Consider the following 16483-nt stretch of genomic DNA (forward strand, 5'->3'; position numbering starts at 1 on the left):
TTAACATTGAAATGTGAGGATTATAAAAAGTATGAAAGTTTAGGCCCCTGATGTTTTACTAAACTTTTAATTGCATTGTTTGTTATAATGTTGAAAGGGTTGCGTGATGGAATGTGGTCTCTTTTTTGAACTCACCCACGCATGTGTTTGACATCTTCCAAAGCAGCAGAATGGGTACATGTAGATGTCCTCTCTCTGTTAGTTTGTCATTCAGTGCCCAAAAGGTATTCAGGAAACCTAAACACAAGACCCCATAGTGAAAGCCAGGCTTGTCATTCTGTGAGAATTGGGAAGGGTAATAGCTGCCTTGCTCATGGAAAGAGATGCTTTTAAAGCATATTTTATATTTTCTGGAGACTTCTGCACATCTATGATATTACAGTTACTGGTTCAGTGTTTTGAAAAATAAAGACAAATATTTTTCCAAATTAGAAAGAAAGAAAAAAAGGTAATTGACTCATCACAGTTATAAAGGAATTTCAGGTGTGAGAAAATATATGTAAAAAAGGGAATTTTTTCTTTCCGCTTACCCTTGTAATGGGACTAATCTCAGATTATGGGATAAATTGAAATCCTGAAAGTCTCAATCTTATTTTTTATGCCATTCATAAAATATGTACAAAGTTTTCATATCAGTAGGTTATATCAAAATACTAAATAGGAGAATATGGAAAATTTATGGATGAACTCTCCCTTAAAATTTTCTTTTTACAGGTATTTGTACTGTTCTATTGTTATATGAACTCACTGTAGTGCCTCTTTGCGCTGGATCACTTACAAAATAAATACCTTAGCATGTTGATTTTTTTTGCCTTTTTTAAGAGATCAGGAAACTATGTTTACTCTTTCATTTCCATCAGCTAGGTCAAAAGTTGTGTGGCTGTGAAAATCTGGAAGAATGGCAACCTTGATTTCCAACCATAATAACAGGTTAAGTTTGGGGCTTAGACATCGTGGCCATTTCTACTATGGAAATAACTATTTATTGTGTAAACTACTTAGAGTCTAGAAGAAAAAAGCTTACAGACCAAGTGAGAATGGTTTGTTTCTGCCAATGAAAATTCAAAAGTCTGAGTTATAACTCATCATGACCACCACTAAATTATTTTGCAGGAGACTCAGTCATTATACAGACTTACTGTTGCCCTGTATGTTTATAAACAGTCTCATTTTTTGAATCCCCAAATACAGTAAGTTTTGCAGACATACACTTCAACACATGAAAAAAAATAAACCACTATTACCAGCCTTACCCCAAATTATAGCCATTAAGCACAGTAGCTGATCATTTAGGTGGTTTAGGTAGCTGCCTGAGAGTCCAGATCTCCTACTGTTCTATCTCAGGCTTTCGTCTTTAGTGGATTAAGTCATTCTGGGTGACCCACGTGAGGACTTTTTGCTGAATGGTCTTTTACTCTTCAAGTCAACACCTGTAACCTTGGAGTAGGTTACGATAGTCTAGGGCAAGGGAAAACATCTGACGTCTTTCCTAAGTGTGCATTTGAAATCAAATTCATTATTCCATAAAATTCAAAGTATAATTATTAATTTTTGCCCATAATAATTGTATGGGCTTTGAAGTGTGTTTTAGCAGTCATAGAAATTATGATCTTTAGCAATAGCTGCATTGCATAAGACATTTTAAAATGACATTAGAAGTTGGGAGAGTTTTGGAAAAGAAATTTTAGTGGCTTTTATAAGGTGCCTGGTACAGGCAGTGCTTCATGGAGAGTTGGCCACAGCTGTCCAAGGTTTTTCTGTTCAATTTTATCAGTTGTTCTAAGAAGCAAACATGATCTGACTATTCCTTGGAAATGTGCCCAAGGGACGTTATACAAAATAAAATATTAAAATTTAAGACCAAATTTTAGAATGTCTCTTCGTATATCTGAATACCCTTTCCAAAGTCATATCCTTCCAAATTCTTCACAAATTCTTTTCCGTGGTTATGCAGACTGAAATCCATTCTTGTCCATTCCTTTTCTCTCGTCTCCCACTTCCATTACATATACCAGTCTTGTTGGCTTTACCTTTACATTAGATTCGTGCTTTCCCTACTGCTCAGCATTCAAGTTGCCACCATTTTGACCCAAAGCAGCATCATCGCATGCCAGGGTTATTGCAGAAACCTTCTGCTCAGAACTCTTCTATGGTCTCCAACTCATCAGAGCAAAAGCTGTAGTCCCTTGCCTGCTTTTCCTGGTAAAATGCAAGCTCTGTGAAGTTAGGGATGTTTAATTATTTGGATCTTGTCTGTATCTCCAAATGCCTGATACATATTAGGTGCATAATAATTATTTTTGAAACTGAAAACAAATGAGCATTCTATACAGTCTGAGCTATGACTTATTGAAAATTATATAACACCATATTGATACCTGTGAAGCTAAATTATTAGCCCGTTCAACAGATTTCATTGCCAGTGTGTTTGTTCATTTATTAATTTAACAAATAATAAAACACTATCACTCCATTGCTGTAAAGATAAAGGAGACATTCCTTGACTTTAAGTTGTATATAGATCAGTCAGGGAGAAATGTGGGTAAATAAACATTTATAATACAGTGTGCCAGGAGTTGTAAGTTAAGAGCAATTAATGGGAATGTGTAGGTGCAACACTTTACATAGATGTTGGGTAGGTAGGTGAGTGAGAAAGAGGCAAGGAATGCTTCCTTTTCCTTAGTAGGCATTGTCCCAGTTGACTGGAAAGAATTAGGAATTTGCAGGGTGGAGAAAAGTGGAAAGGGAGGCTTGCAGGTTATCAGGAGCTCATGTGGAAAAGACCCGGAGTAAGAGACAGTGTGATTTGTTTGGCTATCGTCAGTTATCTAGAATGGCTGCTTGGAGTTGAGGGGAATTCATCCTCAGAATCATTTTAATTAGTAAGTCAACGTAAGGAGCTCCTGCTGGATTTGTGCTACTTCTGCCATTGCCAGGAGTACAAAGGAAGTAAGGACATAGTCCCTGCTTACAATCTCATTTGGGAGATAACATTTACACATATGAACTGACTGAAGAATAACAAAAATAAGTCTTGTATAATCAAATGTTACATAGAACAGGGGTTTCAGTGCTATGAGAATTGAGAAAAAGGAAAGAACACGTGGGCTGGAACTGAGAGGAAAGGCTTACATGGAGAAGCAGGATTTGAACTGTGCCTTGAAGAAAATGTTTTGATTTAGACTGAGGAAGGGGAAAAACCCTCCCAGTCTGTGGCACGACTAAGCAAAAATCCAAAAAGAGGAATGAGCTGGATTCATTTTGGGGATAGAAAGGTAACTGTTGGAATAGACTTGCTTAAAGGAATTGTTTAAAGAAGAATCATTTAAAGAAGTAGTGGGAAATAATATTGACTGCTTTAGATGGAAAGAGTGCATTGAAAATAATCCAGTTTTTGAGGATCTACTATAATAAGATAGAACATAATATTTTTTAAAAAAGTGAAGTAAAAGTTTAAAAGTAACAAGATGCATTTGTCAGGAAGAGGATTAGTGAATACTGATAGTTTATCTGAGAGAGTAGTTAGGAGGCATTGCATTGACCCAGGGAAGAGCGATGTATTGACTGGGATGATTGGAGTTGATGTGGAAGGACAGGAGTAAGACGAAATGTTGAAATAATTAGATGCAAGAATCAACACGCCTTGGTGACTAATAGAATGAAGAGACAGGAGTCAAAATATTGAAAGTGAAGTGAATATTTAGGCAGTAGGCTTGTAATTCATGGACAGTGCTAGTTGTTTTGTGTGTGTGTGTAAGAAAGGAGTAAAAATATGGCCAAGATTTTAAATGTTGTATTATTTTAGGAGGCTTCATTTTAGTAGTCCCCTTCTCCCCCAACCCGTTTTCTGTTTGTTTGTTTGTTTGTTTCTTCTTGAATTCAACAAGACTAGAAATACAAGGTATATTGGCTCCCTCTTGGAGCTCACATTGGGGTTGAAGAGACTAATGACCAATCAGTACATTAAAAACAAGACCATGAATGACTGCAATAAATGCAGCGAAAGAAACTCATGATAGAGAATAGATGATGGAGCCAGAACAGGGAGTGGGAGGTGTTCTAAAGAGACTGATTCAAGAACTCTCTGAGGAGGTGACATTTAAGCTGAACCCTGAATGATGAAAATAATTCAGCTATGTAAAAAAAGCAGAAAGATTAATGAAGGCAAAGGACAAAACAATGGCAAAGATCTGGGTGGGACAGATTTTGGCATGTTCAAGGAATACAGATGAGGCAGCACCTGGGGAACTGGAGGAAGAGGAGCAGGAAAAAGAAGTGAGGTTAGTGAGATAAGAGGCAGCAAGATCATGTAGGACTTCACAGGTCATGGTAACATTCTTAATTCAGTAGGCAATCGCTGAAGCAAAAGACACAAGCATGATGTGATGCTGGCTGCCATTCAGAAGGCAAAAGTTGAAGCAGAAGACCAGTGAAAAATGTAGTATAATACAAAAATATGTTTGGTCTTTGGCCCAGGTTCTTGGCCCAGAGCTCCTAGAATCCTTGGAATTTTCCAAGTGATGGGAATGTCTTCTGTTATTCATAACAAGCACCTTTCACCCATGCCTGAGTTTATACTAATGAGATGACTACTGGTGGGCTGCTAGATAGCTTCAAGATGGGGGCTAATAGCCAGAGAAACCAACCATGTGATTAGCCAGCTGGAACATCCAGCCTCACTCACAGGACTCCGGGGAGGGAAGAATGGCCAGAGGTTGAGTTTAATCACCAATGGCCAATTATTTAATCAGTCATACCTACTTAGTGAAAGTTCCATAAAATCTCCTAAACAATGGAGTTCAGAGAGCTTCTGGGTTGGTGAAAACTGGCGGTGGGAGGGTAGTATGCTGGGGGAAGCTGTGGAACACAGAAGCTCCATACCCCGACTTCTATGCATACTCAAATGCATCTCTTCCATTTGGCTGTTCCTGTATTATATCCTTTATAATAGACTAGTATTAGTAAGGAAAGTGCTTTCCTGAGTTCTATGAATCCTTCTAGGGAGTTAACCAATCTGAGGAGAGGTCCTGGGAACCCCTAAATTTACAGTTGACCAGGTAGAAATATGGGCAGCACAGCATGCCATTTGCCACTGGTGTCTGACCTGGAAGCTGTCCTGTGGACTGAGCCCTTAATCTGTAGATCTGGACTCCTGCAGAATTGAACTGAATTGTTGTCAAAGAATCAGAAAACTGAGTGGAGGAAACACCTCACAAAGATGTTATTATATTAATCCGTATGGGAAAAGATGTTGACTTGAACTAAGGAGGTAGCAGTGAGGAGGGGGAAAGGTGGACAAATATGTGGTTTTTAAAAAAGCTTACAGATGGAGATATACTTCTCTCAGAATAATGCTTTAGAGGGCTTAGCATTTAATTTTTTTTTTTTTTTTAGTTTTTACGTTTTTTTTAAAGCTAATCAGTTAAACTGCAGAAAAGGCAGTTAGCAAAAATGAGGTATAGACAACTGTATTCTACTTCAAGACCAGTTTAAAGATTAGAATGAAATGTAAGATGATTTTATTACTTGAAAGCATTAAAATTATAATTTTTATAATTACATAAATATAATATTAATTTATGTATTATATATTAATTATATTGACATAGTAATAGGTAATTAGTATATTTACATATATAATTATATTGTTACATATATTAATACAGCATTAAAATATATACTTTATATGAATTATATATTAACATAATGTATATAATATATTAATATATAAAATTATATTATAAGTATACATTAATATAGTTATATGGTAATACAATTTAATGTAAGTATCATTGAAATAATAAAATATTCTCCAGTGGAAAGTAAACTGCAGTATCAGGGTTGGGAGTTGCCTAAATTTATCACTCAATTATCATTATCTCTGAGTGTCAGAATGCAAATAACAAGAAGGTCATTACAGTGACTTTAAGATCCCAGAGCATTTCTCTTAAGTCTTAATGGAAAACTTAATTTTTCCTTAAAGCAGCATTTCTCATATTTTCAAAGGACTCTTATTTTCTACCACTGAATTGTAGAGATTGAATTTGGCTAAACCATTTCTCTGTTTTGTGTGTGTGTGTGTGTGTGTATTTTTGTTTCTGTATTTTGAACCTGCCACTGGGGCTTTCAGTTTGCTTTTACCTAGATTGAATTGCTAAAGCTATTATGATAACAATCACAGATTTACTGCAAACTCCAGTTTGGTATAATACTGGCTTGATTATGAAAACAAACAAACAAAAAACACCAAGAAGAAAATTAAAAGTTTGGAGTAGTTTTAACAAGCAATTCCAGATAAAAAAGGAGTTACTTTTGGAAATGCAGAAATTATACTGAAAACTGCAAAGCCTATGCTTGTTTTCAGCAGGGAGTCTAATACCTTTTTTTCTGTTGGATGTGGTACAAAACTACAAAACTTGAAAGGATGAGGAAAAATTATGTTTTCTGTCCAACTTTATGACCACAGAAGCCACTGCCTGAACTTGGAAATGAATGGACTTGAAGCAATGGTGTGGAATTTGTCAGTAAGCCTTTTCCCAAAGGATGACGTCATTGTGGTTCTACGTGTTGGGTGCTAACTTATTAATTTAGTATACTCATAACTCTGTGGCATTTCACTAGTCTCTTACATGTTCTCAGAGAACTGTGTACCTGCAAGTTTGTTTTTTTTTTTTTTTAGTAGAAAAGTTAAGATTCTTTCAGGCAGCTTAAAAGACTATGAATTTTACAAGGTGACTTACAGTTTTTACTCTACAAACTAATTGCATTTTTCTTTATGCAAGTTTGTTAAAGTAGATGATTATTTTTCCAGTATGTACTTTTGGTGTTGTGTAGTTGAAATATAGAAATCGAAATAAATTTGGGTCTTTGATTCTGTGTTATTCATCCCATCTATTTAAATTAATGTAAATAAAACCTATATTTGCTCCTACCACTTAAAAATCTTCATGTAGGCTTATTTTCTAAGTCAAAATGTGTTTCTCAGAGAAAATTTCTTATGAATGATAGCTAAGCTGGCAGAGTGCAAACGTATATGTGATAGGGAATAAAGCTGAATCATTACGTAAATAGTATCGTAGACTCCAAAGCAATAATGAAATAGATTAATCATCTCTTCTCATTGCATATGTATGTTACATCAGGCAAGAAGGGCACCTAATACTCAGAATCCTTTGCTACCAGAAAGGGGATTTGGGAACATTAGGGATATAATCTTCCCAGAAGTTAGGCATAATTTGCTTTCTTTTATTTAAGTTATTCTGTTTGTTTTTGGTAACAGGAGAAAACATAACAATATATTATAGATCTAGCAGAAGCTCCAGCAAGAGAAAGTTTGGCCATTGGGTACCAGCATCATAGTTGTCCATATTTCTAGTTTAATTCAAGTCAGGAATTGCTTGTATTCTGAAACAAAACACACTTTCACATATTCCTGAATAATTTGGAAAAGTTTGCAATAGCATATTTTAATCTTCTGAAAAACAATCACTGTTAAATGTTGTGATCTTGAAATTACCAAACATTGGAAGCAAGGAATAGTCACGAAGTTCAATCCCTGAATCAATACAGAACCTATTTTTTTTCTTGCCATTCCCACTTCCTAACTTGTGAAAGGCAGAGCTGTTCATTCTAGATTATAGATTTTGCAGAGCATCTGACTGACCATCAGATGTGCAAGTATTGCTCTGAATGTGATTAAAACTAGACGAGATGGTCATCAGAAAATTTTTTCGTAAGTGTCTTAGGTGTTCGTTTGATAAGAAAGGAATGTGATAATGTTTGTTCAGGCCTGTCTACTTTCAGCTGGTAATTAGGCTGCATATTTGTTTTATTCCCAATTCTTTTTTTTTTTTTTTAATTTTAGGCTTGTGCAATCTTACTCTTGGAAAATTGGCATTGTTATTTCTGTGGTATGGTGCATATTGCCTGATGTTTACAAAAAAAGTACCTGTGCCAAACGAAGTTCATGTTTAACTGTTGTGATTTATATGCATCTAAAGTACAATGCAGATATGACTCATTCCAAATGGAAAGGAATTCCATACAGCCAACTCTTGGTTCTAACAGAGCATTGGGAGGAATAGTGATAATATGAACTACTGAAAGCCACAGGTTATCTAAAAATGCACACTAATTGCTAATTTTAAATTTATTCCCCTTCCAACTTTATTTTTAAAGCAAAAACAACAAGCAAGTGGCCAGGTTTGGTTGATGTGTCATACCTCTCCCCTCTAGGCATAAATATCCCTTATTGAAGATTCTAACAAAGAGTGAAATTGCCTAGTCAAGAAGCAAGAGAAGAAAAAAGGAAAGTAGGGGCGTAAAAGAAAAAAAAAAAAACCATTTTCTCCCACTATATTCTTACCACTTGGCATAGGACATTCTGATACCAGATGTGTGGGATTTTTCTGCAGTTCTCCACTGGACACCAGCTGGGTTTCCTCTATTTTAATTCATTTCTGACACTACCTACCTGGAATTAGCATCAGATTCCACAGGTAAAGGGCTCAGTCCCACAAGACTGCCCCCACTCCACATGCCAGTCACAAGTTTGAGGCTCCTTGGGTTCCATCTGGGGCAGCTCACAGAACTCAGGGAAACAGTTTACTGACATTTACCAGTTTATTACAAAGGATATTACAAGGGATACAGATGAAAGATACACTTAGGGAAGGGTATGTAGGAAGGGGTGAGGAGCTTTCATGCCCTCTCTGGGATGCATCCATGTGTTCTGCAACCCCAAAGCTCTCCAAACCCCGTAGTTCAGAGATTTTTATGGAAGCTTCATCATTTGGGTGTGGTTGATTATCAGTCTCCAGTTCCTCTCACCTTTCTTGAGAATTGAGATGGGGCTGAAAGTTCCAAGCTTGCAGTCATGGCTTGTTTTTTTCTGGTGACCAGCCTCCATCCTGAAGCTATCCAGGAATCCAGTAAGAGTCACCTCATTAGAACAAAAGGTGCTTCTATCACCCAGGAAATGCTAAGGGATTAGGAGCTCTGTCAAGAACCAAGAACAAAAACCAATGATTAGAATAACAGATCCTCCTAGTACCCCTTTTGCTCAAGAAATTACAAGGGTTTTAGGGAGCTCTGTGCCAGGAACTTGGGATGAAGATATATATATATATATATATATATTCTTATAATTTATATTCTTATAAATTATAGTATCATGAGGAATATGAAATATCGTATTCTGCCTAAATAGCTTCTATTTAAAATATGCATGTTTTGATAGATAATTTCAGTGGTACCTGTAGACAACTTTATGAAGCTATGTTTTAACTTGATGGAAAAAGAAGACTGCAGACATGACCTCCTAATTAACATTATACTACAACTAAAATATGTGCTGTTCATATTGACACAGACTAGTTTTGCTTAAGTTGCTTAGAAGGAAAATAATTCTACATTTTTTTTTAAAAAGTGATATAGTGCAAGGAATATCAGATTTCACTTCAGAAAACTTAGGTTTAGGGTTTTGTCTTTGACACTACCTGGGGTTGTCTTTCTGAGCAAATCACAGTTCTATTATCTTTAATTTTCTCATTTGTCAGCTGGGGCTAGTATTTCTCAAGAATTGTGAAGGCTAAATGGGGTTGCATATATGAAAATAGTTTGTACACTGAATGACTGTATACTAATTTTTAGGGTAAGCTACCTTTATTATTAACTAATTTTTATTTTTAGCATAAGCCAGTATTATGTTTTACATATTTATTCCTGCCACTGATATTTATAAAATAAAATTTATTGTTTGTTATTGCTTTAATCCATACTTCTTATTTTTATAGCATAAAAAATTTTTTAAATTTTTTGGTATACTTTGAATGTACAAAATTCAGTCCCAAACCAGTTATTCTCACAAGGCTGTGTCACACTTCACTGATTTCTTCACCTAATTTTTATTTTCATTTCATGAAATGACCAACCAGTTATTTTAATGATATATAGAGAATCCAAAATGCAATAATCAAAATAGTATGTAATGTTGTCACCTTTTTTTTTTTTTTGGAGGCAGAGTCTCACTCTGTCACCCAGGTGTGGCATGATCCTGGCTCACTGGAACCTCTACCTCCGAGGTTCAAGTGATTCTCCTGCCTCAGCCTCCCAACTAACTAGGACTACAGGTGTGTACCACCATACACAGCATTTTTTATATATATTTTTAGTAGAGACAGGGTTTCATTATGTTGCCCACGCTGGTCTCGAACTCCTGAGCTCAAGCAATCCACCCACCTCGGCCTCCAAAAGTGCTGAGATTACAGGCGTGAGTCACCACACCTCAAAATAGTATATAATGCTATCTTGAGATTTTTTTTTATTTAATAGTATATAATGTTATCTTGAGGTGCTTCTTTTATTTGACCAAGTATAATAAAAATTAATATTAGTATAAATTTTTAAAAACTTAAAAAAAATCTATGCTTTTATATTAGTTAGGATATGCTAAGATATATTCTGTGATAATACCCATATCATGGTAGCCTTACAAAAGAAGTCGATTTCTTGGTTACACTCAGTGTCCAGTGTGGAAACACAGGAGGGTTCTCCTCATTGTACTTGCTAAGAGACCTCTGCAGGTGTTTTTCCAGGTTCTTCCATGATCACTGTGGCTTAGGGACCAGAACAAGGCACAGTGAACACTGGCTAATAAAGCTTCATATAAGTGCATGGGTTGTTTTCACTCACATGGCATTGGCCAAACCAACTTTAAGGGTGCGCAAGTGAGCCAGGATATCTGGTGACAGCCCTGATGACTACCATGATCTTTTTTTAAACATGTATACTAATTTTATACTCTCCTTTAATGTTATTCAATATTCAGACTCATTAAATATTATAGGAAACTATAATTTTATATTTTAATTTGCTTTTCCAAACGGTGTCTCCTTAACTCTATTAATGCAAAAATTTTTTTAGTTTTTTCCATGTAATACTGAGTCCTATTTGTATTATTGAAGGGGATTATGTTTCAAAAGGACCTTCCTAGATGAGGGTTGCATCATTGAAATTGTCTGAAAATAAAAATAAAAATTAATATGTAACAGTTTTATCATAGGTTTTTGGCGGAGATTTTGCTGTTATTGGTGATATCACTTAGCATTTAGAGATTCCATTAGCATTTAGAGTATTGTGGCAATGATCACTTAACAAGGTCAACATCACAGTGACAAAAGCATTCAAACTATTTAGGAAAATAAGTTAAAAGATTTAGGTCACTTATTTTGTACTGGGGATAATTCAGGGTCAGCAAACTATAACCCATGAGCAAAATCAAGCCTGTCACCTGTTTTTGTAATTATTGGAACACAGCCGTGCCCATTTGTTTTGTATTGACTTTGGCTGCCTTCGTGCTGTAATGGCAGAATCAAATAATTACAACAGAGACCATACGGCCTCCAAAGCTGAAAATATTTACTATCAGTTCCTTTATAGAAAATTATTGCCAAATACTGGACTAAAGGAAAGAATGTAAGGCAAGGAAAAATAAGATTTGTAAATAGAAAACCTGATTTGAATCCTGATTCTAATATTTTTTCAGTTTGTGCTTTTGACCAGGTCATTGAACTTTTCTGAGTTATTTGCTTCCTTCATGTGAATAGTCTAAATGACTTTCTAATATATGAAGGGTAATAATTGCCCTTGCTATCTCACAGGATTTTGTGAAAACTCAAAGGATAATGTATTTAATAGTAGTTAGTAACCTAAGTATTATGCAAATAAAATTGCTCAATTTAAAATAAGCTGCTGTATTTTTCTGTTTTTCCCTATTCACTGAAGATTGAAATACAGTTTGTGACTCAATTTTTATGAACTAGTGCAAGGCAGCTGGATAAGCTTCAAGGACTGTAATCATGTTCTGGAGAGAGGGGGTCCACAGCATGTATCAGATTCTCAAAGGGGTCCATAAACCACAAAAGGGTTTAGAACCATTGGCTTGTATAATTTGTTTTAATTTTCGGATTGATTAAAAAATGCAATTTTGTGCTACTTCAAAAATTGAGAGAAAATACTATATTAGCATGTGCCAATATAGATGCTAGCAGACTAAATAACTGCTTTAAAAACTGAGTATATAGTGCTCAGAAGGAACCATAGGGAAATGTATTTCTAAAAATAAGAAAGTCTTATTCTACTGTTTAGCTCTGTGTGATGTTATAGTGTCAGATATTTTCAGTACTCCTGTCCTCCTGCAGATTCTGAGTTGTTTTCTGTAAACATGATACAAAATGTTATACTTGAGAAAACTAGAGTGCTGCAAATCCTAAGCCATGACATTCTGGTTTTAAAAATTCAGACTTTGGGGGAAAAATGTCAAGAAAATGAAATCTAAGTGTCAGAAAAAGGGATCACTATATTTTTAGAAGAGGAAATCAGGGGATAGAACTTGTAGGTTTATAGGCCAGGTGCAGTGGCTCACTCCTGTAATCCCAGCACTTTGGGAGGCTAAGAATTGCTGAGTCCAGGAGTTCGAGGTCAGCCTGGGCAACATTGCAAGACCCCTGTCTCTATAAAAGAAAAAAAAAATTAGCCAGACATGGTGGTTACATTGAGCCACAATCATGCCACTGCACTCCAACCTGGGAAACAGAGGGAGACCCTATCTCAAAAAAAAAAAAAAAAAAAAGAGTATATGGGTTTATGAGAATAGAAAGAAGGTTGTTATGATAAAGCCATTCTTAATGTGGATAATGACAGAGAGAAAAATAATAGCGTAGACCTGATTGCAAATCACAAATATTGTCATTCTACAATATTTCCTGGATAACTTTTATAAATGTTTGCTAAATGTCTGAAGATGGACAGTACTAGTTATCTTTTGAAATTCATGGAAACCCTAGGAAGGGTATATAAATCAAAGCAACTTAAGATAGGTACTTTGCTTATGTCAATGCAGAAAGAAAATCATATTTTTTCACATGGCAACATTGGACATACAAATAGTGAGGAATTAATAGCATGGTCACTTAAAATACTGTATGCTTTTATTAAAAGTTAATAAAGAGTATATATACATCATTAATCAATAAGAAACAAACAAGTAGTGTAAAGAATATAGAGGGATAGGTAAGTCTTCCACCTGCAGCTGATCCTTCAGTGTCTCATCCCCTACAGTGTCAAACATGATTCCCATTTCTTATCATTCTAGGAGTCATTTAGGTATGGATATATATGTGTGGAAGTATGTGTGTGTATAATTAATATAGATATATTCCTTTATTATATAAGTGAAGCTCTCTGTACCTTCCTACCTCCCCATAATAAGAGGTCATGAAATTTTAAAAAATCATTTGTTAAAGATTTGCTTATTGTTTTAGCAGCTATATAGTATTCCTTTTAGGTATAGGTCATAATTTCATTAATTCTATGTTGATGACCATTTGTTTTTTGCTTTGGGTGTTTTTAAAAATGTGTATATATGGCTGGGTGCGATGACTGATGCCTGTAATCCCAGCACTTTGGGAGGCCAAGGTGGGTGGATTACCTGAGGTCAGGAGTTCAAGACCAGCCTGACCAACATGGTAGAACCCTGTCTCTATTAAAAATTATCTGGGCGTGGTGACACATGCCTGTAATCCCAGCTAGTTGGGAGGCTGAAGCAGGAGAATTGCTTGAACCTGGGAGGTGGAGGTTAAAAAGAAAAGCATATGTATGATATGACATACGTATGTATAAGTTTACATTTTCCTTTAATCCAGTACCAGTTTTTAATGCCTTTTCCCCCACTTATAAAAATATTATGGGGCGATTCTTTTGTTATCAAAGTATATATTTAGATTAGTCTTTTCTCATAAATGGTAATATGTGATTAGTATAAAAATAGAATAATACAGAAGTGTATAAAAAAGGGAAATAACTAGATAAGACCATGTTTCTTTTACAGTGGTTTTCCTATATATAGTTGACTTAGTTTATATTATTTCATAATCACTGATTTTTAGAGATATTTAACATGCCAATATCATTGGTCTTTTGCTGGCATAAGTATCTGCCATTGAATGACTTATTAGGCTTCAAATTAAAAACATAAACAATGACTCAGGTACTGTAATATGAACTTCACATATAGAAAGTCATTACTTGTCATTTACAGTGGCTACTTGTTATACTGTCTGTCTTTACTTTTCCAAGGGGGAAAAAAATTCTTTAGCAAGGTGATCCAGTCATCTAAATTGTTGTATCATCCAGTGTGAGATCCAGTATATGTCACTTAAACTGTGGGAAAAACTGTGGTGTGCCATATAAATACGGTCATGTGTTGCTTATTGACAGTGACATTTTCTGAGAAATGTGTCATTTAGCAACTTCCTTATTGTGCAAACATCATGGAGTGAAATTATACAAACCTAGATAGTGTAACCTACTACACACCTAGGCTCTATGCTATAGCCTATTGCTCCTAGGCTGCTGACCTGTACAGCATGTTACTGTTCTAAGTACTGTAGGCAATTGTTAGGTATTTGTAAGTATTTGTGTATCTAAACATATCTAACCATAGAAAAGATACACAAAATAAATGGTATAAAAAATTTTTTAAAAATAGTGCACTTGTGTAGGGCACTTACCATATATGAAGCTTGTGGGACTGGAAGTTGCTTTCATGGGTCAGTGAGTGAGTGGTGAGTGATTGTAAAGGCATAGGACATTGCTGCACACTACTGTAGACTTTAAAAACATTATCTGCTTAGAGTACACTAAATTTATGGAAAATATTTTTCTCTCTTTAATAATAAATTAACAGTTTTCTGTAACTATTTTACTTTACAAACTTTTAAATTTTTTTTTTTAGTTTTTAACTCTTGTAATACTTAGCTTAAAACACATTTTACAGCTGTGTTTGTATTTTCAGATAAAGAAAATATCTGAAAATATTTTCTTTGATCCTTATTCTATAAGCTTTTTTCCTATTTTTTTTTTTTTTTTTTTTGAGATGGAGTTTCACTCTTGTTACCCAGCCTGGAGTGCAATGGCGCGATCTTGGCTCACCGCAACCTCCGCCTCCTGGGTTCAGGCAATTCTCCTGCCTCAGCCTCCTGAGTAGCTGGGATTACAGGCACGAGCCACCATGCTCAGCTAATTTTTTTGTATTTTTAGTAGAGACGGGGTTTCACCATGTCGACCAGGATGGTCTCGATCTCTCGACCTCGTGATCCACCCGCCTTGGCCTCCCAAAGTGCTGGGATTACAGGCTTGAGCCACCGCGCCCGGCCTCTTTTTTTCTATTAATTTATAAAAACTTCTAAAATATTTTTGCTAAAAACTAAGACATAAACACACACACTAGCCTAGGCCTACACAGGGTCAGGATCATCAAAATCACTGTATTCCACCTCCATATTTTGTCCCACTGGAAGGTCTTTATTGGTAACATGTGTGGAACTGTCATCTCCTATGATAACAGTGACTTCTCCTGGAATATCTTTTATGGTCAATGTTTTTTCTTAGAAGGAGGACAATCAAAAATAATAATAAAAAGTGTAATATAGTAAATACATTAACCAGTACCATAGTATCATTTTCTATTACCAAGTTTTATGTACTATACATAATTATATGTGCTGTACTTCTATACAGTGAGAAGTGTGGAAGGTTTTCTATATCAACATCACCACAAACATGAATAGGTTGTTATATGATGTCACTAGATGATAGGAATTTTTCAGCTCTGTTATAATCTTTTGAGATTGCTGTTGTATATGTGGTCTATTGGTGACCAAAATGTTAGGCAGCACATGACTGTATCTTATTATTCTGAAGATTTATCTCACAATTAGCTTATATAACCCTCAGATACTTTTTAAAAATGAAGATATATAGATGGAATAAATATTTCATACTTGCAAATGGCTTTCTCTTGCTTTCACACATGAAAGCTAATTTGGCTGGGTATAAAATTCTGGGATCACATCTTTTCCTATCCCAACTCTAAAAATTGTTCTCTGTTGTTCTCTGGCATCTGCAGGGAGAAGTTATATCCACCTGATTTTCCTTCCTTTATTAGTAATCAATTTTCCAACTAATTGCCATTTTCATGTTTTTAAGAGATTAAAAAAAAAATCTTGCACTTGTTACACTTAATGCATTGTTTTTAAAGAAAGTTTTCCATTATATTGTAGTTTTAGCTATTTTATGCTGATGGTTCTGCCTTTCCACCTTCAAAGATGCTGCAAAATTGTATATTGCTTTTGTATCCTCAGTTCTGTATATGTTTTGTTTATCTTTTAAAATTCTTTCTTCCATTACTTTTTTTCTGTAGTTCTGGGAAATCTTTTATATTCTGTGAGCTGCATCATTGACTTGAGTTTGTACTATTTCTCTTCTGCTTCTTAATTACATTGAATGCAGATTTTACTTTTGCAATTGTGTATTCAGTTTCTTTCAATCATCTATTTTTTTACCCATTTCTTGCCCTAATTTTGTCTTTAAATCACAGTGAATTTATTCTTTGTTGGCTTTAGGCTCCAAGTTTATAGATATG

At 35.1% G+C, this 16483-nt stretch overlaps 1 protein-coding gene across 4 annotated transcripts in view; it reads left to right on the forward strand.

Annotated features, from left to right (window-relative positions):
* Window positions 1–16483, forward strand: part of KCNK2 (potassium two pore domain channel subfamily K member 2) — a 221630-nt gene that overhangs the window by 109392 nt on the left and 95755 nt on the right. The window lies entirely within an intron of this gene.

This window comes from Saimiri boliviensis, chromosome 14, assembly GCF_048565385.1.
Source record: "Saimiri boliviensis isolate mSaiBol1 chromosome 14, mSaiBol1.pri, whole genome shotgun sequence".
Lineage (NCBI taxonomy): Eukaryota > Metazoa > Chordata > Mammalia > Primates > Cebidae > Saimiri > Saimiri boliviensis.